The sequence below is a fragment of the Tamandua tetradactyla genome, chromosome 3 (assembly GCF_023851605.1).
Source record: "Tamandua tetradactyla isolate mTamTet1 chromosome 3, mTamTet1.pri, whole genome shotgun sequence".
Taxonomy (NCBI): domain Eukaryota; kingdom Metazoa; phylum Chordata; class Mammalia; order Pilosa; family Myrmecophagidae; genus Tamandua; species Tamandua tetradactyla.
In genome coordinates, this window is record NC_135329.1 from 192,790,083 (window position 1) to 192,814,297 (window position 24,215).

Sequence of the window (24,215 nt, forward strand, 5' to 3'; positions counted from 1 at the left end):
TCTTCCACCAAAGTTCACCCTGATGGAAAAGAGAAGGTGTCAGAAGTCCATGAGAAATGGCAGATGAATATAAAATAAGTTTGATTGCAAAAGCAAGAACTTCACTGTGGTTCAGAAAGATGGCAGGGGGCCTAGAGAGAACATGATAAATTATTCAGGTTTAAGAGACAGTGATAAAAATGTAAATGCAACCCTGTCACTTGAATCTTTGCACCAGCTGAATAAATTCAGCAGACTAGAAGCTGAATCAGCATCTCGCCTCTGATTAAAACCAATTGAAAGCACAAAGACAGGAAGAAGAAAACCTCAGAATTTCTTTGAAAATGACAGATAAATTGATCACGTATAACTGCAACCCTAAGATGAAAAGCTTTACCACAGGCCATGGGGTCCTGCCAGCTATCTTCAAATGTTAACATATGCAATCAAAGAAGAAGGTCTTATTTAAGCCAAAAGTGATTATTACTTCATTAATTATGGTTGGTCTACTCTTTCATTGTAAGCCTATGTAATCTTTTCCCCAGAGCTGTACATTAACCTCATTTCATATTTAATCAGTGTGTCCATTTCTAAGGATGCTCACTGCCCACATAGATTCAAACTACTGGTCACTAGCTCTGTGTGCCAGTCTAATGGCCAACATTAACCACTAAAGGCCCCAAGTTGGTCTAGCAGTGTGGGTAACACTATAGTTTTGAAAGAAAGATATAAGAAAACCTCCCACATTGCAATGAAATTTTAAAAATTTCCTGTCTGTTTTGAAACAGATTAAAAGAGATAGTATAAAAGTGGGTGAATGTATTTTTCTTGTACAGCTCAATGCTCTGAGTTCAAAGACAGGCCCATCACATATAAGAAGGCAGTCCTTTCCCTTCCTTCAGGATTCTTACCTCTAACACAGGTTATGCAAATGATTTGAATGCTTAAGAGAAAAATCAGGCAGTCCACTGAGCCATGTGTGGAGCTCTGCGTAACAGTACAACCTTGTGTATTCATGTGTATACAGAATTACATGAATAATGGACTAGTATCTATTTTTCTCCCAATTTCACTATAAGTCCTTAGAAGACATTTTCATAACATAGTGTAGTGAAAATTATAAAAAGCTATAGATGTGCAATAAGAATGTTATTTGCTAAACCCATCCACAAATATTCACTGGGTCATGCCCATGTGTCCAGAACTACTCCAAACATGACCGGGCACAAAAGAACCAGAAAAACATGACAAAGGCTTCTAGACATTGACAGCTACTTAGGAGGAAAAAGCCTTATCCTAGAATACTAAAAGTTAAGATTTTATGAGCATTACATAATTATAGACTGTTATATAATAAGGCAACATACAATGTGCTATTTGTGGTTTCTTCAAAGTAGAATGAGAGGTGATGGATTTGGACTAGGAAGCTCTGTGTTGGGGGTGGTAGATGGACACACACATTTATCACCCTATCCTCCCACCATCTGGTGAAAATCTCAAGGACTTACATCTCTGAACTTCCCTCTTTAGCAAGGACATATTTAACTGGACAATTGTGTAGCAAAAACTCCTCCAATGGCAAAATTACATCACAGATGTTGATAGGTGCTTACCCACCTCATCTTTGCATATGACTCGGGGAGGTTTTCTTGTTGGTTGGCAAGGCTAGGAGCTGCCCCCATTGTCATTGCAGTTCCCCCAACCCAAACCCACCCTGAGAATATCATATGGACCAGTGACATGCTTCTTCTCAGCCCTGTCCTCTGTGTGCTGCATTGCTCTCTGGCTGTCTCCAGAGCCAGTAAGAGAAGGTAAATGTCACCCTTAAACTATGTCAAGCATTGTCAACTCGGGAGTGGAGGTGAACTGTTTACACATGGGTTTTTGTTTCCCTAACCAGGCCTTGTTTCTGGCCCTACCCTCCAAGGCCATACCAGAGGGCACTTTATGGGCTTCCTGGCTTGCAGCCTGGTGAGCCTGTCTGTCTCAGAAAAGGATCATATTTAGGCCTGGGCATTTTTCTTTTTAAACCAACTTATTGGTAATTCAGTGAGATAAGAGATCCAGGGGAGTTCATCTAATAGCTTCTTCACACTGCCACCCCTCAGCAGTCCCTTTTCTCTTCCTTTTTGACTAAACTTTTCTGTTTTGGAAGGGCCACCTACCCATGATGATTCTTGAGACATGGTTTGCAGTTACAAGGAGTGCTAGGTTACACTTACTTCCTTTATACAAAATTCCTACTCTGGGAGACCTCACCTTTGAATGACTTAGGTCATAAACCCATGATGATTCTTCAGACATGGTTTGCAGTTACAAGGAGTGCTAGGCTAGATTTACTTCCTTTATACAAAATTCCTACTCTGAGTGACCTCACCTTTGAATGACTTAGGTCATAGATGATTCTTACTCTTCTTTTTTCTGGAAACACAAACCTATTTTGAGCCCAAGGTACTATGCTAAGTGCTGGATAAGAATTTACAAAACAAAGTCATATGTGGTTCTTATAGTTATTGCCTTCATGCTGTTAAGAATTTAGTGTGATGATGGGATTGGTTGGGGAGAAGAGGCAAGAACATAAATTACTGTAATTTAAGGCAGAAGCACAGTCACAGAGTGCAGGAGAAGGTTTTGGAATTATAGACAAAGGAAACAACATGAGCAAAGAATTAAAGTTAGAGATGTCAGGGGTATGTGTAGACCAGTGACCAGTTCAATTTGGCAGAAGAGTATGAAAGTCATAGGCCATTGAAAAGTACCCTCTAGGTGAAGCTGCCAGCTGTCCCTCTCTCAGGTCTTTGAAACCTGCCATCTCTTGTAAACCACACTCAATTGGGGGCTCACTCACATGAGTTTATTGAAAATCAAAATACACACTAAAGCCCATAAGAGATGTCTCAGACACAGAGACCTTTGGTTACTAAAAAATCAGAGAATCTTTACTTGGGAGGAGGAAATGTATGCATTGTTTGCTCTGCCCATCAGCACTTTGAAAATAACAAATTGAAGTTACTGGGTAACTGAAGTTATTTTTTCCTATCTTTCTACATATTCAAAAAATGAAAACTATGTAATTACTGAAGCTATCTGCCACCAGAATGGGCTTCCTTGGAAACCAGGGAGTGCTGGACATTTGAAATAGAGGACAAATAATCTTTTACCACAAATTCTGTGAAAGAGATCCTGTGCTAGTTGGGATATTAGCTCAACCCATGTTTCCAAATACAAATCCTGCTGTAGCTCGGAAAGCTAATTATATTTTATAAAATGGATGAAAGGATTAAAGAGGAAGAAAGAGATAAGAATAAATAAAGGTGAATAGTCACTGGGAAACAGAGTGAAGAAGCAAGGAATAATGCAAAAAGGAAGAAGAGATAGCGCTGAAGTATGTAGAGCAGTATTTGGAAAATATTGTACCAGAGTAACTGTAAACTTCAGTATTATGACTATCTTAAGGGAGCTCTTTATTTTAGTGACAAAAGCCTATTGTCTGTGCTGGTTTAAAAGGATGTATACCCCCTAAAAAAGCCATGTTTTAATCAAAATCCCATTTCATAAAGCTAGAATAATCCCTATTCAATACTGTATGTTTGAAACTGTAATCAGATCATCTCCCTGGATGATGTGATTTAGTCCAGAGTGGTTGTTAAGCTAGATTAGGTGATGACATGTCTTCACCCATTTGGGTGGGTCTTAATTGGATTTTTGGAGTCCTACAAAAGAGGAAACGTTTTGGAGAATGGGAGATTCAGAGAGAGCAGCACCACAAAGCAGAGAGTCCACAAACCAGCGACCTTTGGAGATCAAGAAGGAAAATGCCTCCCAGGGAGCTTCATGAAACCAGAATCCAGGAGAGAAAGCTAGCAGATGACGACGTGTTCGCCATGTGCCCTTCCAGCTGAGGGAGACACTCTGACTGTGTTCGCCATGTGCCCTTCTCATTTGAGAGAGAGACCCTGAACTTCATTGACCTTCTTGAACCAAGGTATCTTTCCCTGGATGGATGCCTTTGATTGGACATTTCTATAGACATGTTTTAACTGGGACATTTTCTCAGTCTTAGAACTGTAAACTAGTAACTTATTAAATTCCCCTTTTTAAAAGTCATTCCATTTCTGGTATATTGCATTCCAGGAGCTAGCAAACTAGAACAGATTGTCATTTTAGACAAGAATTGTATACAAGGTTACATTGGACTACCAACCTGGTTGGGAAGAAAAATGTAAGGACAGTTTTAGAATGAATGTGTATCACTAATGACCTCCAAACACTAAAACTGAGTGTTTTATCAGTAGGGCCCCTAGGCTGTTATGTCCTGGTATGTATGCCCAGCACCCTGCATTATTAATGGGCTTGGAACCACATCCAAGTGTAGAAGGATCTGGAAGGATTTTACCTCTTCACCACCAACTGTTTGTGTGATCTTTCCCTTTTTAATGAAAACCAAACCAGTCAGATTAAAACTGCCAGATCATTGAATGAGATAAATTACATGACAGTGCCTGGAAATGAATAAAAATCATGGTGTTCTAATAAGGTATCATTATGCAAATCAAGGTATAATGCAGGGTTTTTGATCCCAGTGGTCTGGATGTACTCCAGGGTCTCTCTCATCTTTAAATATGCCCTCTTGCAATTGGATATATTAGGGGAGATATATGCTGAGAATAGCAGATCTTCCAGACTCTCTAATATCTAGGCAATGACTACATGGCCAATAGAAATGAGAAGTAGATGGGAGGGTAAAAATAAAAGATTTGGGATTATGCCTTACAGAATTTCAAACTGTTCTGGGGTTTCCTTTGGAATAAGAAAGGTGGCTAGGTTACAAGTTCTGTAATATACAATTTTGGGTCTTTCTCCCTTTCTGTGTAAAGTTTAACATAGAACATATCTCACAGGAGGTGTTGAGGCAATGTTAGACCCATAGCTGTGTGGCAATTATCAGTCAGGGTGGGTGAGGTTGTGCTGAGGTACCAACTATCCCTCCCCCCAAATACCAGTGGGTTAAGACAACAAAAATTTATTTATATGTGCACACTACATATCCCTTAGGGCTTGGTTCTGTTGAATCTGTCTTGTATTGTTCTCACTACAGGATCTGGGCCAATGAAGTAGCCACTCTCTGGAGTCTTCCTGCTCACTATACAGAGGGAAAGAGAGTTTCATATCAGCAATTAAATGCTTTAGTATGAAGTGGCATTTGTGACTGAAACTTACAACTCATTACAACACCAGTCCTTCCATGCACTCAGAGGGCAGAGCACCTGAAATAGCTGTGAATCGTGCTAATCACAACCACAGGAAACACCACCATATTCACATAGAATTGAGCCAGTCTATGTAGGTAAAAGGTATGCCAGTGTCCAGAAGACTATGGCTAACTCTACATTAACTTTTTCCAAGGCCAATTAGCAACATCACAAAAACCAGAGGCCATGGGACTGCTCAAGTACAGGGGTATATGTGGTGTATTAGCCAGGGTTCTCCAGAGAAACAGGACAGACAGGAGATTAATGTGTGTGTGTGTGTGTGTGTATATATATATATATATATATATATATATATATATGATATATATCAGAGATCAAGAATATTAAGAGATTTATCCTAGGAATTGGCTCAGATGACTGTGGGGGATTGACAAGTCTGAATTCCATAGGGCAAGCTGCAATTTGGAAAGTCAATGAAGATGAAGTTGAATTCTGTAGAATAAAGTCAAAGTTGGAAACTCTGATGGAGCTGACATTGAATTTCCCAGGAGAAGCAGGCAGGCTGAAATAGATATAGAAATTCTTCTTTCTGGCTGCTGAAATCCTCAGCTCTTCCTTTAAGGTCTCCAAACTGATTAGATGAGGAAACTCCTCTCATTGCTGAAGACATTCTCCTTTGTTGACTGTAGATATAATCAGCAGTAGATGCAATCAACTAACCAATGATTTAAATATATCCATGAAATACCCTTATAGTAACAATCAGACCAGTGCTTGCTTGACCAAACAACTGAACATCATAACACAGCCAAACTGACACAGGAAATCAACCATCACATGCAGGTTACAGTGTCATCATTACTGTCATCTTTGCATTTGAAGATTAGAAACTTAGGGTAACCTTGCCCCTAGAACATCTCACTTGCTTTTCTGTTTAGGATGAATACATTTATGAAAATATCTATAACTGCAGTTTTTGTTATCTAGACGATGGGCAACTTGACTGCTAGTGTTACATCAGTCTAGTGGATGGGATGAAAAAAATTCTCACAAATAGGATTGACCCTATGGACAAGTGAAGATGGTGGGTGATTTGATTTGCCCCAGAATAGCTCCACTTGTCTCTAAGGCAAAGAGAAGAAAACTAGTAATGCTTAGGATTTTGCAAATTTTCTAGAGTCCAACAAGCAGTAGGCATATGCATGCCTGTGGATATAATCATTGCAATAACTTAATTCTTTAGCTGATGCAGGACCTCCTGCTAAACAGTGCTCAGTCCAGGGTTACAAGGGACTTTATCACTGTTCCAAGGCAGTGCTACTTCTGAAGTGCTTGGCATTACTGTTCCTCTGCCACTACTGGTCTTGATCTGTACTCATCTGTCCATCCTGCTGCTCCGCAGAGCACAAGAGGTCCTCAGGGCTCTCAACTGTTGACAGTGTCCTTCCTGGGTGCTATTCCTCCTCCACTACTGCTCCATCTTGAGCCCTCTTCCACCAAAAAGTACCAAAGAATTCGGTGAGGTAGAGGAGAACTTCCTCCTCTCTGTGTAGGGATTGGAAAGAGGTGGCACAGCACTGATGCTTATGTTACAGTGCAATGCAATGCTTGGTGAAACTGCTCGCATTAGCATTTAATAACATTCCTCTCCCTCTTGATAATTCAGGAGCCACAGTGAGTGGCTGGGGCTGTGCCAGATATTAGTTAATTATTAATCACCAAGATGTTATCAGAATCATTCCTCACTTACATGCCACTAAGCCTTTTTTTTATTGGTCCTTCTTTGGGGATAGTTAATATATATATATACTGTGGATAGGACACTGATGGATACACACCAGTCACTAGTAAATATTTTCTACTTGTTGCTGTTAGTTGTTAAGTGCCCAAGTCCTTCCTTAAGAAGCAATTCTCTCTCAAAACGACCTGTAGCCCACTGCAAACCAACTTCTGGAGGCCAGTCAATCTCAAATTTGTCTGAATCTCCCATAAACCCAATACAATCCTGCCAGCCAAAAATAACTATCCTCATGTTGTACATAAGAAAATGAAAGGTCAGAGAGGTTAAGTAACTCCTTCAAGTTCATAGAGTAAGAAGTGATAGAGCCAGATTTCAAACATAGGTCTGCCCGTTTTCAAACCCATTAATTTCATGACTGGCCTGGAGAACCATCACAGCAGTGGTTCTTAATCAGGAGTGATTTTATTCTTTCCCCAAACCCAGGGACATTTGGCAATGTCTGGAGGCATTTTCAATGGTCACAACCCTGGAGGAGTGTGCTACTAGCAGCTAGTAGATAGGGGCCAAGGATTATACTAAACATCCTACAATGTTGACAGCCTTCCACAACAAAAAAATATCTGGTCAAAAATGTCAGTAGTACTGAGGTTAAGAAATCCTGGGTTAGAGGATTAAAAGTCATATTGAATTGTTAGTCAGAGATAATCAGGGGGATGTCAGAAATCATATCCTGAAAAATACATTTGTGATTAGGGGATGAAGTAGGATTTTCATAAGCAGAGGTAAAGGCAGAGCATAGTAGAGAGAATAGCATGAATAAAGAGGGAGAAGGAATATAACAAGTATTTGCAGAAAAGTAAAATCCTGTGCGAAGGGAGAAAAGGCAGTACAATCTGTAAAGGAAAGATAGGGACCAGTTTTGGGAGGCCTTGAGTGCTAAAAATTTGAGTGCAAGGGGCCTGAAACAAAACAAAATGCCAAAGGATCTCAGAATATTGATCTTGGGTCTGCTAACCCAGCTCACCAAGAGACAGAAGGTGTCTGTAAAAAAATTCCCTTTTTATTCACGCATTCTGCATCAATGTTACCTATATATTGCCTTAGACCATCTTAGTTCTACTGTATCACCTGAAGAAGCAGAATCTGGGATCCAAAGGGGTGAAGTTACTTGCCCATGGTCACTGGCTAGTTAGTGACTAGAGCGGAATTAGCACCTCATTTTGGACTCCCAGTCCTATCCTTTCCCCACTATATTCACAATCTGACTTTGTGTATATAGTGCAGTCCCTGGGATCCCAAAAGCAATAACAGCCTTCCCTCTCCTTCGTATCCATCATAAATTCACATAAAGAAGATTGGTGGTGAGAAGATTTTCCCCATTCCTACTTGAAGCACTGAAAATGTACAAGCCCAAATATTCCTGCACAAACCAAAGACTATTTTTCTACTTTTTAAAAAATGTGTTTCTGAGGAAAAAGTGGTATGAATAAATGGAAAGGCTATTGTTTGGTCCTTTGGAACCACTTTCTGAGGATCATGATTTGGGCTGGACAGGTATTTCCCATTTCCAGCCTTGCATGTGGACTGAATTTTAATGAAGAATTGAGATCTGGCCAAAAGGCCATAAAATAATTCAAAAAAGAATCTCAGGGACAGGTCAGTGGAGGCAGCTTGTGCACAGAACCAACCTTCTTTGACTGAAAGAACATTTCACAATCCGAGAGTTGGATTTTGGAAAGTTTTTTTTTTTTTTTTTAAACTTATCCCTCCCATTTGGGCAAAGAAATTACATTCCCAAGACCATGCCACTGCAACATAAAGGTTATTTATTTCCAAACAAAAGAATTAGGAAATGTGAACTTTAAGGCTTTAAGACTAACATTAACTCATCTGTGGCGACAGATGGTATTTAGTATTTTCAATGAAGAGGCTGTTAAATGTAAAAACTTAATACATCTGGGATGAGTCATCAGGGTGAGTGAATTTGCTAAAATCTTAGCTTTTGCATTTCCTGATTAGATTTTTTTCTCTTTTCGTCTTTCAACCTGGCATCTGTGACCCTAACTTTTCCATTTAACACAAAGGAAATACTTTGAATTTTCCTTTATTTGCAGTCTCACCTAAGGTCATTCTGGAGTACTGTCCCCAGGCTTAGTTTAAAATGATGATGAAACTATTTGGGACAAAAGCTTTAATATGACATTATCATTCAATGTCTTTCTGATAGCATAATGTACCTCCTATATAGCATAAATATAAATATGTAATAAACATGTTTTTAATATACATTTTCCCTTTGTTTGGCTTACTTTCCAATCATCACCTATTAATAATATCTCCTTCTGTCCCTGCCAATTCCTACTAGATGCTTGTGGTGATTCCTACCCATAATATTTAGATTTGAGGGCTAGGATTTTGAATTTTGCTTTTTGTTTTTTTCCTTTTTTCTTTTTTCTTTAATGTGTTTCTTCAGAGTGCTGGATTTCTTATTAACTCTATGAGATAGAAATCATCACCTCCAGTTGAGGTATTCAATGGATGTTTCCTAAAAGATTACTATATATTCATCACTTTAGTAATTCTCAGGACGTTTGGGAAGCTGTGAAGGTCTCATACATGACCAGAAAGAAAATGTTATTATTAAACCTCTGCAGGTAACAGTTGACTCTAGATTGTGGTACAAAACATTTCTCTGCTTTTCTCATTGAGTTTCCTATCAGTGCCCACCCGGAGGACATCCTGCAATTCCATCTTTCCTGGGCCTCTCTCCTTCTTCCTTCCCCTGAGGATCCCCTCAGTCTTTCTTGTGGCCCTTTCTCCCATAGTCCTGCTTCACCCTAGAAGAATGGCTTGTCAGAGTCTTCAAGGGGCATTGTTTACCGCATCAGCAAACACTTATCTTGCTAATTTTTCTTGGGAATTTGGAGGTGTAATTAAACTCATCTCTCTCTGCACCAACACTACTTCACCTTTAGAACCAATTGGGAACTTAGATAAAGGAGTTAGACACTGGGAAATTCCAATGTCTGACTGATAAAGCTGCTTTGGAAACTGTAACTTGGATCCAGGGCCACAATTGAGCTTCTTAGCACTTCTCAATTCTCAGCGTTCGACCTTGAGAGCTGGTACTCAGGGAAAGTGAAGGTCTGCAGAAGAATTCCTTATCCAGATACTGTCTCTCATATCTCTCAGGCTCTAATAGTCAAGAAAGAGAAATTTATCCCTGGGGACAGCCTGCAAAAATCAGACCTGGACTCTGTGAATTTAGCGAGGAAAAAAGGGCATGGACACATGCATGAAAAAGAAAACCCAGAAGCAACTGAACCCCATGCTTCTAAGTCCTAAAACTCAATCTCACAATTGTATCAGATAGGAGCATAGGTGGGAAAGAGTTCCTCCCTACTTTTCCTTTCTAGATAGTGGAGTAGAAATGTTCTTTACATTTTGAAAACACAAAGAATAGAGAATAAGTGATGTTTACAGCACCTTTAACATTCTTAAGATTTTGTTCTCTTAAACTGTCAGATTTTAATTAAACTTGTGACCTACCAGGGGTTAGACTGGGCCATTGGGTTCTTTCTGGGCATTCTTGCTTCCACCTTTGTGAGGTGACTCTCCCAATATAACTACTGCCCTATTATGTGCTCTCCCAGATCGTGATGGACTGTATAATCTTCACCCTGGAAGGCTCTAGAATAGGTAAGAATGGTATATTATTTCAAAATCCTAGTCTTTTTTTTTTTTTTTTTTTTTTTTTTAAAGGGAAACATCTTTTAAACATTTTCTTGTTTTATTGTATTTTGTTTCTCCGTTTTTGTTACATGGGCTGGGGCCGGGAATCGAACCGAGGTCCTCCGGCATAGCAGGCAAGCACTTTGCCCGCTGAGCCACCGCGGCCCGCCCTCAAAATCCTAGTCTTGAAATCAATTTCTATTCTGATATCCCATTTCAAATTATCACTAGCCATGTTGCTCAATATAACGCATCAGAAGTTGTACAGCAAGTCCAAATAAAACAACACAATCCAAAATACAATGTTAGCATAAAAAAATGACTCAAATTTGAATTCAAATTCTGCCCTGGATTAAACCCTCAGAGAACAATTAGAGTAAAAATTCAAATTCCCTTTTATATTATAATTCAAAGGAACTAAAGGCCAAAATTCTTACATTAATGACCATAAAAATTAAAGTCTAAGTAATATTTTCTCCATTAAAAAAAATATATTGCTCAGTCTCACCCAGAAAGATTCTCAGTTTCCTTAATAGAGTATTCCTTCAGCAACTAAAACCTCTTATTGGAATAGTGATGGTTCCTTTAGGATCTATGGAGTTGGATTAATTAAAGCCAAGTTCATATGCATCTCTATTCTTAAAATGTAAAAGGAATTACCAGAAATGGATTTATCACAGCACATTTCAATGAACCCTAGTCCTAGAGCAAATATGAAAATACTCATGTACAGATATAAATACATGCATTTCCTATAACCCAGTATTTTCTACACTCTAGATGCATGCTATTGTTTCCAAAGGCTGTGATATTGGTATGGAAGGGTTAGAGACCATGGTCATCAGAAGGGCTTGACTCACTTAAAAAGTCATTTCCAACCAACTTTTCACTTGCTTTCTTCTGTAGAAGAATCTAGAAAACCAAAGCCTTGAGGAAATGCTTTTGGTCTTCTTCAAACCTGGAACAAAGATATGGAATCTGGAGGTGCAGCAATCACCCTGTAACCAGGAAGACAAAAGCTACATGCTAATAATGGAGCCACTGAAAGAAAGAACCAGGTTTCCTAACATCATCTTAGTGTTATTCCACTGACCCTGGTGTGCCTGCTTCTGGATTTATTGCTATGTGAGAAAAAGAAATCTTTATGTGTTTAAGCTACATAGGACTTCTGTGATCTTGTAGGTGAACACACTTCTAAATGTCTGAGTAAAAAGAAAAAAAATCCCAATTCCCACCTTACCAGCATGCTAGTCAGTCTGTGATAGTAGTCCAAGCCTGTAACAGAAGAAATATTTCATCAGTAGATGATTTTCTCCATCCCTGGGAAAACAATCACCAGCACATACTATCCCCAATCCTAAAAAGAGGCATTTAAAACAAAAGTTAGAAATTATATTCATGACATCAGTCACCAGATCTCACTTAATATGTCCTTGTTTCCCATTTCACTTATTTATAACCTCTTGATTTACAATTTTCCCTTTGAGTTCCATGTTCCTAGCCCCACCCCCAATCCCTGCAGTGCCGACCTAGTCAAACTATTCCTTATATTGATCGATCCTACCTCTCATAGCTTAATTTTGATCATTATTATGCTAACAACATTTCTTCCTGTCTACTAAGTCTTACCAAAGACCATCTTTAGAAAGGAGGAAAGTGGAAAAAGAGAGACAGACAGGCAGACAGACAGACACAGGGTAAATTCTAATATCCTCCCACAAGTGCGAGTTATTGTGTCTTGGCTTTGGCTCTTCTGCAACATTCACCAGGGGCAGATTTAAGGGGCTCACAAGTAGTAGGCTGGAAATGGTATTTTCATCTGCAATGGTAAGACATCTTCGGATGTTGTGATGTGAGAATGGAGTTTAGTGGGGTTCAGAAGGTAGAAGTAACTCCTTTTGTTTATAGATAACCTATTATATGCCAAACACTGTTCAAGATATTTGGGATATACTATTAGACAGACCTCCAAAGTTCCTTGCCCTCTTGGAGATTCCATCTTCCCTTCCCTAGGTCTCATGCAGGTTTCATGGATATTTTTAGGGGTCCTGTGCACCCAACTTTTTCAACATGTTGATAACACACACCATGGTCTTCAAATCAAGTCAGTTTACCTATCTGAGCTTCAGTTTTCTCAGTTGCACAATGGAAATAATCATGCCCACTTTTCGGGGTGAGAGTAGAAATAACATGTAGAAAGGCCAAATCATGTGCCTGTTTTCAGTATTCTGGCTAATACAATAATATAATGGGTTGACTTAATATAGAAATTTATTGGCTCATGGTTTCAGTGGCTAGAAGGCTTGCTTCTTCCCAGGGTTGGTATCTTCTGGCTGGCCAGTAATCTGTGGTTTTTGGCTTTTCTGTCACCTAGAATTGTACATGATGGCATCTTCTCCTTCCTCTTCCAGGTTCCCTTGACTTTTAGCATCTGGTTGTTCTCTATGGCTTCTCTTCTGTGCCCAATTTCCTTTGCTTACAAGAATTTCAGCCATATTGGATTAAGGCCACATTTATTCAGTTTGGGCACAGCTTAACTAATAACATCTTCAAAGGTCCTATTCACAGATGGGTACACACCCAAAGTACAAGGGTTTGGACCTGAACATGCCTTTTGTGGGGAGCATGATTCAATACCCAAAAATGCCTCAAATGTTCATTGGAAGCTGGGAGTATCAGCAACAATGGATAAGAGAATTCTGTAGTCTAAATTTTTATTCCTGTTTTGCAACTCATGGTGTTCTCTTAGACTTTAGCTTATAAATAAATATATAAAGATAAATGATGGATGGATATAGATAGGTGATAGGTAATAGATAATGATAGAGAGAGGAAGTGGGAGAAGGAGAGAAGGAGGGAGAGGGAGAAAGAGAAGGGTGTGGGGGTTTCTACTCAAGGTTTCTTAAACTTTTCTAAGAAAGCCTCTTATTGGCACAGAAAATTGAATTGTGTACCCTGGGTATAACCTCAGCTATCCTGCTACAATCAGGACAATCAAGAAATTTACTTTAATTTATAATTTATTTTAATATTTCTGTAAATGTCTTCATATTTATTTTTATTTAATCATAGTACTTTAAATGATTTACCAATTAATTATAATGATAATAACAATAATATCTATTTTTATTGAGGACTTTTTAGGTGCTAGACCTTGTGTTAAGTCTTCTCTTATATTACCTTATCTAATATTTACAATTTCTCTTGACTTAAGTAATTATTACTCTCATTTTATAGATGGGGAAACCAAGGCTTCCAGGGGTTGAGAAACCTACCCAGAGTCACATAACTAGGTTCTGCTGCAACTGGGATTCAAAATTTGGTAGTCTGAAAATTTATATTTTGGGTAGTACATTTCCTAATTTCACTTGAATGGTCAGTTTAGTTGAGCACATAGTACTTCATGGAATCTTGAATACAATGTGTGACTTTGTTGGTTTGTCCAGGTTCGTATGATGCTGTGATATGTCCCAGAGGAATTTGGGCAGTGAATAAAGAAGTATTTGCAAGGTCCCCTTAGGGCACTGGGGAAAAAGGAAGAAATATTCAACCTCCCCATTTAGAGAATTTCTGATATTTTCACAAGTGGAGACAATCAAATCAATAGCCAAGCCCTCAATCTTGGGGTTCACCCCTATGAAACTTATTCCTGCAAAGGATAGGTTAAGCCTACTTAAAATTAGACCTAAGAGTCACCCCCAGAGAACGTTTTTTGTGGCTCAGATGTAGTCTCTCTCTCTCTCTAAGCAGACACAAGTGAACTCACTGCCCCCCCCCCCACTACGTGGGACATATAAATCTCCCTGGCAATGTGGGACAGAAATTCTGGGATGAGCTTGGACCTGGCATCAAGGATTGAGAAAAATTTCTTGACCAAGAAAAATTTCTTGACCAAAAGGGTGAAGGGAGAAATGAGGAAAAATAAAGTAGTTGAGAGATCTCAAACAGATCGAGAGTATCCTGGAGGTTATTCTTATGTCTTACACAGATATCCCTTTTTATTTTATGGTGTATTAGAGTGGCTAGAGGGAAGTACCTAAAACTGTAGAGCTGTGTCCAGTAGCCTTGTTTCCTTGAAGACAATTGCATAATGAACATAGGTTTTAGAATGTGACTGTGTGATTGTGATAACCTTGTGTGTGATGCTCCTTTTATCTAGGATGGACAGATGAGTAAAAAATATGGATAAAAAATAAGCAGATAATGAGGGGGATAAAGGTTAAAATAAATTGGGTAAATGGAAATTCTAGTGGTCAATGAGAAGTAGAGGCAAGGGGCTATGGTATGTATGTTTTTCTTTTTTCTTTTTAATTTCTTTTTCTGGAGTGATGTAAATATTCTAAAAATGATCATGATGATGAATACACAACCATGTAATGATATTGTGAACCACTGATTGTAAACTATGTATGGAATGCTTGTATGTTAACAATGTTTATATGTTAAAATTTATCAATAAAAATTTTTTAAAAATTGGGCAGTCTGGCCCCTGATCAACATCTAGGATTTCAAGGTGTAACAAATTTCACTTGTAGCTCCCTTTCCTATCCCACCCACCCCAAATACCATGTCCACCTCAGGGGTATTCAGGGGTGCCATGGGTTTATGTGACTCCATGTCCTGCTCATTCAAGGTGTAGTCATCTATCTTGCCTGAGGTTGGGGGATGAAGGAACATAGTCTTTCCTAACACATGCTGCCTATGTGCTAAATTCTTCCAGAGGATATTTGAGTCTTCATTTCACCTTGCAAGAGAGTGGAGTGGTGGTTATGGATGGAGTGTCCCTCCTGAAGTTCTATTCCTACTAGGATAATTTATTTAATGTCTTCTTAATGCTTTGTGGAGTGAAGTGGGTGAAAGGTTTGAGATTGGGGGTGAGATGGGTAGGAGGGGTGGGAAGAGAGAAAGCAAGATTTGTATTCAAACAGGGAAGGGCTTTGAGTATACCCCATAATGTAAGTTATTCATCAAGATCACCAAGGGCCTCAGGGACACAAAGTGTTTGGATTTAGAACATATTCCATCAACTTTATTGCTGGTGAAACTTGAGGTTATAGGGGAGAAAGTGATCAAGTGGCTGCTGACTTGCTTCCAGCTCGTCTGAGCCCCCCCCGCCAAATTTCATAGTGCTTTGTTGACTTCTAACCTTACCTCTTCCTGTTTCCCCCTCTCATTTTTTGCTGTTGGAAAATGACAAACTTTTTTCTATTTCATGCTCTTAACCCAAAGAAATGATGTTTGCCCTGACCTAGTGCTTTGTCTCGAAACAAAGGTAGCAGATAAATCCAATTCAGAAAGAAGCCAATGTACTTACAGAGGACTTGTTCCTCATTCACACCAGTTTCTTGAGCTATAGCAAAACAGCAATTATTTCTCCAACCAGTATTTTGTCTCAGGACCTAGAGACAGAAAAAGTTAATGAGGCTCCTATCCCCACAGAGATGGAAGTAGGAGATAATAGACAAGCCATCACAAGGTAGAGCTAGGTGCTATGATAGGAGATGTGTGGAGTATAATGGTACTCAAGAATAAAGGTACATCTATTCCCACCTTGGAGGATGACTTCATAGGAGTCCCTTTTAAAAAATTCTCCTTTCTAAGAACTTTTGTTTCAGGCAAATGCCATCTTTCTAGTCACCAGACCATTCTCTAAATCATTTTAAACTTGTAGCATTCAATTAGAAACAAGATGATGTATCTCTGCTAAAGGACATTTGAACTTAGAACAAAAGACTAACTTGGAATTTCTTAGTGTGTGATTGGCTTTTCAATATTTGAGAATGTCTGAGGTTATTTGCAAGTAGTAACTGAGCTCACAAGATCCTAGCTACTCTAGCAAAATTCAAGTATCCAAGCGGGGCATCTGATTTCCTTTCTGAGAAGAATGTGCATTCATGTTCAGGCTATTGCTTGTATAACTGATGGAACCTGCTAATGAAATTGCTGAACTTTCTCCAACAAGGCAAGGGGGCACAAGAACCTCTGGGGACCTACAGTGGCTGAAGTGCCCTTCACCCTTCCCTGTGGGTGGGTTGCATTCTGTCTGGACCCCTAACTCATTTTCCCACAGACTAGGGACTTCCTATTTCCTCCTCACTTGGTCCACCAAAGGTGAGAGATGATATTAAAGCTTGCTTTTATTTTGTCCAGAACTGGTTAGTCTACCTCCTCAGTATAAAAGACACTGATATTGAAAAAGAATCTGCTACTAGTTCTACTTTTGGAACTGGGAAATCACTCTTCATCTGTAGTTAGAGTGGAAATCTCAGCAGGCTTTCTATAGAAAGTAATGTTTAGCTGAGATTTGAAGGATAGGTAAGAGTCAGCCTGGTGAAGGTATGAAAGAGATGGTTCTAAGAAGGAACATCTTGTGTGAAGACTCATCACTCTGAGGCACAGAAACCACAGAAAAGAATAGTCTTAGAATGGGAAAGACAGAAGTGGGGCAGACTGAGAGTTGAGGCTTGTAAGTAATACTAATGAATTGAAGGTTTTCCTGAGGTCAAGGGGAAGCCAGTGACGGGTGTGAAGCAAAAGAAAGTCATGATTGGAATTGCTTTTTAGAAATATCATTCTGGATATAACATGGAGACGGGATTAGAAGGGGGCAAAACTGGAGGTAAGGAGACAAATTTGGCAGTTGTATCCATAGCTCAGGAAAAAGAGAACAGCAATCTGAATGCAGACACATGAGAGAGATGTTAGGAGCAAGAATGAACATGACTGATTTGCTACAGAGGAGAGAGGAGAGAGAATCATCCTTGACTCCTCGGTCACTGACTTTGAGAAGTCAGTGGAATGGTTCCCTGTGGCAGGGAAGAGGAAGTAAGGCAAGTCAAAATTCAGATAGGAGTGTGCAGGTGAGTTGTTGCCAGATGTCCAACTCTTGAATAGGCAACAGAGGTCAGAAGAGAAGTCTAGACTAAATATACAGATTTAGGAGCTTGGTTAGTTACCTCAGGCTGCCATAACAAAGGACTTGATTGCTTAAAACAACCGAAATGTATTGTGTCACAGTTCTGGAGGTTAGAAGTCTGAAATCAAGATGACAACAGGACTATGCACCCTCTAAAGACTCTAGGAAAGGAACCCTTTTTTGACTCTTTCTAGCTTCTTGTGGTCACTGCCAAAATATGACTTTGCCTGTCTGGTAGCTACATTACTTACACTGTCTCCACCTTCAAATGGCCTTCTACCCAGAATCTCTGTCTCCGTGTTCTCTCTTCTTCTTATAAGGATGTCAGAAAGATTGGATTAAGGGCCCACCAAACTCCAGTATGACATCACCTTAATGAATTATATCTGCAACAACCTATTTCAAATACAATCACATTCTTAAATACTGAAGTTTACAATGTCAATATATTGATTGGAGGGACACTATTCAATCCATAACAGGAGTCATATGTCTACAGAAGGAATATATAGCCCTAGGCATGTATGAGGTGATCAGGGAGATGGGGAAAGGCAGAAGAGGCTTAGGAGAACCAACTTTTGAAGGAGCAGAGACTTGGCTTTACCTAAATGTCACAGCCACTAAGATCCAGAGTAGGGAAGAGTCAGAAGCAGGTAATTCAAATATATAATTCTGCCATTAACAAGAACTTTAGCTTCTAGCCTAATAGTAATTATGAACCTCAAGGAACCAACATTTATGAAAGGATCTGAGTTAGAACTGAGGTCTCCTGTACACATTGTGTGGATTTGAACAGTCTCTGTAACTAGAAGTATTACACCAATAACAATTCTCACTGTGATTCTAGCTATTATTTTCTCAATTTTAAAGGTGGAACAATTTAAATTCAGAGAAGTTACTTGCACTGTCCAGGTAATTCAGCAATAACAATAGAGACTGAAATCATTCTAGGTCTTCTGATTCAGACTCCCTGATCTGTTCTCTTAAGTTACCATTAATTGCCCTTATATATTTATGTTAGACTATTATTTTCTGATTTTTCTGAAAACAAAAAAGAAAAAAATTCATTAGCTGCTAAGATGCAGAAAAATACAGCATGAGTGAATTTCTCAGAACCATTTCTGAGAGACCTAAGATACACTTCTCTTGCCACCTTGGCCTGACAGCCATGGCTGTGTCCTGGAGAACACGAGGAGGCTAAAGCACAGGCTCTGGGTGTCCCTGCTCCTACTTCATGTTTTCCATTTCTGCTTCATGCCATCATGGATAATGAAAGTCGACTGGCTGACTGGGTTTCCTTCCTCTCTGCCACTGTCATTTCCATTTGCTGGGTCTCATGCCTTTTTAGCACAAAGTTGTTGTGTTTTAGCTCTAATTTTGCCAGGCAGTGATAAATTCCAAGAAAAACCCATTCTTGTTGAATTATTTTTGGAATGTTATGCAAACATGTCTAAATTATGTGGCAGCCAATTCAGCTCTAAGATCTGGGTTTTGACTTCATGTTAATTCAAGCAGAGGAAACAAAGAAAGGAACACTCAAAATGCTGAGATGCCATCATTATTCTCAAGGATATATATTTTTTAAGTCTACTTTTTGACACAAAAGCCTATTCTCTCTTTCATAATCCTGGGCAGTGAAGGCCACGTTTAAGTACTGGGTCCCTTCAAGGGAAACTTCCCACTCCAATTCTCTAGGAAAGAAAAAGCTGATTTAGGTTGGAGGTACACAGCTGCTTAGAGGGTGAGACTATCATCTCTTTTGAAAAAGATCCAGTAAGCCTTCCTTCAGTGATCTTAGGTTTAGTTTCAGCTGTCTTATTCCAGGGGCTTTAAATAAATAGAAAACTATCAAAGTCCCTTTCCACCTGTATATGTTCTATCAACAACTCTATGCACTCCCCAAAAATCTTAAATTCAGACCTGAGCAACAGAGAACTTAATTGACTTAGTTTAGAACCAAGCTCTAAATCCAGTACAGCCAATACATTCCTGATCCTGGGGGTAGACACTGTCATTTTTTTCTGTCCAGCGTTCATTTCCAATTCTTCTAGTCAGAGGCCCTCTTTTTTGTTGTTGTAACATTCCACTCCCCACTCTCTGTCCACTTTGGAACCTGCTAAGCTGGAAGGAGCCTCTAATGACACTGTCTGACACTGTAAAGTCAGGACAGAGGATGGTGGCTGAGGGGTTGAGTGTGTAGAATCCTGAGCACATCATCTGAGCACCTAACCCAGTTCATGCCTAACCCAGAACTACCTACTATGGACTGTAAGTACAATAAGCAGTAAAAGAAAGAATCTTCACTTCTTTATTTTTCAAATCTCAATTTATTCATCTGAAAAACATGGAGGAAAGTATACACAATTTTTAAATACGTTCCAAAAATCTTGTCCAAAATATTCTTGATCAAAATGCCTCTGCTTGCACAAGTGACTGACTATATGGAATTGAAATCTTGAAGAAGAGGGACTAGAATTCCTGTATTAAAGTTTTTATCACAACTGCACTGTGGTGGATTGGATGATGTCCACCACAAAGACATGTTCAAGTCCTAATCCCTGGTCCTGAGGGTGTGAATGCATTTGTAAATAAGATCTTTGACGATCCTTTAAAAATAAGCCCAAACTGAATTAGGGTAAGCCAGTATGACTGGAGCCTCACAAGCAAAGGAAATTTGGCCATGGAGGTGGAAACCTGAGGAGGAAACAGAAGGAAGACAGATTGCCATATGATGGAGGCAAAGATTGATTGCCCACAAACCACCATCTGAATGCTACAAATTTCAAAGAATGCATGGCCTGCTGATACCTTGACTTGGGAGTATCAGGCTCCAAAACAATAAATTCCTGTTATTTAAGCCAACTAGTCTGTGGTATTTTGTTATAGCAGACTTGGCAAACTAAAACAAGCACCAAGTATCCCCCCTTCCACCACTGTCTGAAGATTCCAATCAAAACTCTTTCCACTGGCACTCAGGATACTCTGCCAGCTGGCCCTGTCAATATTTTCAGCCCCATCCCTCAAAATCCCTTCCCACTTCCCATTCTATGGTCAATCTGAGCCACACACTATTCTATGTACATCACCAGTAATGTCTTTTAAGGCTCATGAAATCATAGTGTGTCTTCTTTATGGGATGCCCTCTTCACCTAGCCCTACTCACACTGCTATGCCTTCCCCAAGCTCGCTCCACCCTGCAAAATCCCATTCAAGGTCGACTTTCTCCAGTAATGCTTCCTCAACTCTCTATCCCCAACCTCGCTTCTAAGAAAGCCCTCCATTCTCTGAATCCCCAAAGTATCTGGACCTTACTTACGTTACTGGATCAAGTTCCCCTTTTGCATCACCTCAGATTCCCCCAGTCTCCCTTGAGCCTAGAGATCAGGGTAGGCTCTGGCTATGAGCACCAATAGGCAGTCCCTTCCCTCATGTCCATGCTCTGAAGATCTCGTCCTTCACCTCTTGCCTCTCATATCTGCTGCTACAGAGGCATTAGACCCAGTGGGTTATATACAGGGCTCGGGCAAGTGCACACACACACACACACACACACAGATATACATAGCCCTAATTGCTGAGAAGTTAATGTCTTGGGGTAAGGGGGAGACTTAACCAATGGGAGGCAGGATCAGCAAGTAAATATTCTCTTTTCTCCACCACCATGGACACAAGTCCTCCAAAAAATACACTTCCATGAGACTGAGCAGTTAGCTATGCTTATTACCTAGTGGTGCTCAGCTCAGTAAACACCTCTTGTAGTTGTTCTTTCTCCTTTACTCCCTCATACCATTTTCCCCTCATTCGTTTTCTCCTGGCTCTGTACTCCCCAATAAGGGAGTCACACAATAGTTTTGGCTTTAGGCTCTGTTTTCTAGGGAATCCAAGCAAAGACAGTTACAGTTATCTATCACTTTTTACTTTATATTACAGTTGCTCATATACTTCATTTGCTTCCCCTTATTAAACTACCCAAGCATTGAGGGTAGATTCTGTATTTTTCATCTCTATACTATAGTCTCCTAGAATAGTGACAGTACTCAATTAATGTTTGTGGAATAAAGGAATGACAACAGACCTTGGAAAACATTGTTTTAATAGGGACCATAAGATATGAAATAACTATGCAATATGGAAGGATGGGTGGGAAAGTTTGTTCTTATATTGTGACTTCTGTTCTTAATCTAGTGACTTGTCTGTACAATTGAGGGCTGTTGTATATACCACAAGCACAATTCAACCAAGGGATATTTTCCTTTTTAGCCCAGTAAAATAGTTTGCACATGAGGAAAGATACGGAAAATTAATTGGACTCTGTCTGGAAGAGAAGGTAGCTAGGCCCTGGGGACCAGACCATAGGAAGAATGACTGGAATGACAGACTTTGGTTATCCTTGCTTTGGAGGAAGAGTGCAAAGAAATTCTGATGACCTGACACCTTTCACAGGTATGTGGAGCAAAGAAGTAAATTTACAAAGGGCTGAAGCACCCTCTTGGAGAGAGGCCTTATTAGGACATCAGGAAGACTGGGTTGGTCCCATCTAAGGTCTGCTTAGGAAGGTAAGAGATCCTGGACCCTAACAGCAGACTTCATCCTGAATGAGTCCTATGGACCTTACCCTACCCTACTACTCCTCGCTTCCAACCACCAATCTAGCCTTTCTTGCATGGTGGTTTGTTGTGGCTGGAATCTTGGTGCCCATGTGTGGTCTTGAAACCACTGACATCTCTGCTCATATCCAGGCCAAAGGGCATTACCCCAGCTGTAGTGAGGCACACATCACAGGGCATTAGCACAGTTTTTAACAAAGGGACCTGTTGAAAGGAACAGAACTGACACTCCTACACAGAACTGACTCTCCTACCACAGACTAGTTAGACTGATGAGATACTCCAGTTCTCTATTGGCCCTATTTTGGAAGTAGAACTGTGTACTCTGGACCATTTCCCTAGAGTTCTTGGGCCTCTAGTAAGTAACACTAGTTCTCTTGCTAATGAGGTCTTGATCAGGTAATGGCAAATTAAAATATGTGACATTATTCTTACCACAAGGTGATGAAGTGGCTCATTTCAGGACTTGCCAAGCCTGTCTGCAAGATGTATACCCTGTTGACCAAGGCCTTTCCAGGTTACCAGGTGTAGCTGTGGCTTATTGGAAAGTGTGACCTATGCCGAGAAAAACAAAACAGGAGATGGACAGAGAAGAGAAGATGAGTAATTGCACCTGTCAGAAAATAAGGATAATGGCTGAAGGATACATACATGGAAGTTCTGAATTCTGTGAGGAAAAATACCAATGCAAACATTAGGAACTACTTGTCCTCAATCTCCCCCAGGGAAGGAGGAGTTGATCTTTTGGGCCTGATGGCCTGTATCGCCTTCCAGTCAACACTATTAAAAGTGCAGTCTCATACTCAGTAGTTAGCACAGGCGTTACACAACCCCTGACCTGCTGCCCATCCTGCAGATACTGGCAGCTCTAATTTTGCAAAATGCTATTTTTAAAACAACCAAATAGTTCCACATTGCCCCCATTGCAGCCCAGAAGAAGGAGCAGTTGCCTCACTAGTCTTTGGCAAGAAAGTGTTTCACTGTGGATGTCTTCTTTCTGCTGTCATACTGTCCTGATTAAGATTAATTATCCCCATTGAAATGAGTCATTTAAAAAGGATGGGAAGGGTGGAGGGTAAAGGGCAGTTTACTTTTTTTTTTTTCCCTACTTCAATGTTTGTTCTGAAAGATCCAGAAGAATACAGGAGTGGAGCAAAGGAATTTAAAGTGTGGAACATGTAATAAAGGAGATCAAGTGAAAAAGCTATTATGGGCTCCATGTTTATCTTCAGCTCAGTGACTTTCAGAAGAGCATGCACTTGGCTGGGAAGCTTGGAGGATTTGACTGCTCCCTGACAGTTAGAGGGACTTGTCCTGAACTTTCAAAAATCCAGCTGACCTCATCCAGACCCATCTACCCTAAATAGCAAAGCTGGGATCTCTTCTCCTCAACAGATTTACACAAACAAACATATACTCTCCAGATGTATATACTGGACCCTCAAATGTCCATCTTTGGGTGAGTAGTCATAAATAATGAAGAGAGCAAGCACAAAAAAGAAAATGTATAATGACTAAACTCAGGATTGCACCAAGGAAGAAATAAACATGATTATAGACTACTTTTGACTTACCAGACATTAGTGCAAAAGTTTACTCTTTCTAAGATATTTCTCTAATGGTTAGATCTGTGCATTTCCTCTGAGTGTATCCCCACTCTGCCAAGTCCCTAGATCCTGTGCTGGCAAAGGGCACTAGGTGAAGCAGCTCAGGCTGTTCTAGGAATATTATAGAATACTAGCTGAGTCTATATCCAGAACCCATGATCACTACTCTCATTCCAAATTGTAAATATTTATCTATGCTCCCACCCACTCCCATTCCATTATTTTAACAAAAGGAGGAAAGGTTTGAGAAGAAAAGAAATGTTTGGCTTTGCCAATCTTGTGTATTCAATACTATCAAAAATTGTTATGATCTAATGGGAAAAGAATTGGGCAGGACATCAGCGCACTGAAGCACATAGCTAACAGAATATGGTATATGCAATACCCATTGCCAAATGAGTAACTGAACTTAGGTAGGAA

General features: G+C 39.8%; 1 long non-coding RNA gene across 1 annotated transcript in view; it reads right to left on the minus strand.

The window, feature by feature from the left end:
* The window catches only part of LOC143676553 (uncharacterized), a 122,390-nt gene that overhangs the window by 61,143 nt on the left and 37,032 nt on the right, over positions 1–24,215 (minus strand). Inside the window, exons 3-7 of the long non-coding RNA XR_013172171.1 lie at positions 22,624–22,743; positions 15,980–16,064; positions 11,906–11,940; positions 11,526–11,623; positions 10,483–10,623 (exon numbers count right to left, since the gene is read on the minus strand). This is a non-coding gene — a long non-coding RNA (uncharacterized LOC143676553). The remainder of the gene's footprint in view (positions 1–10,482; positions 10,624–11,525; positions 11,624–11,905; positions 11,941–15,979; positions 16,065–22,623; positions 22,744–24,215) is intronic.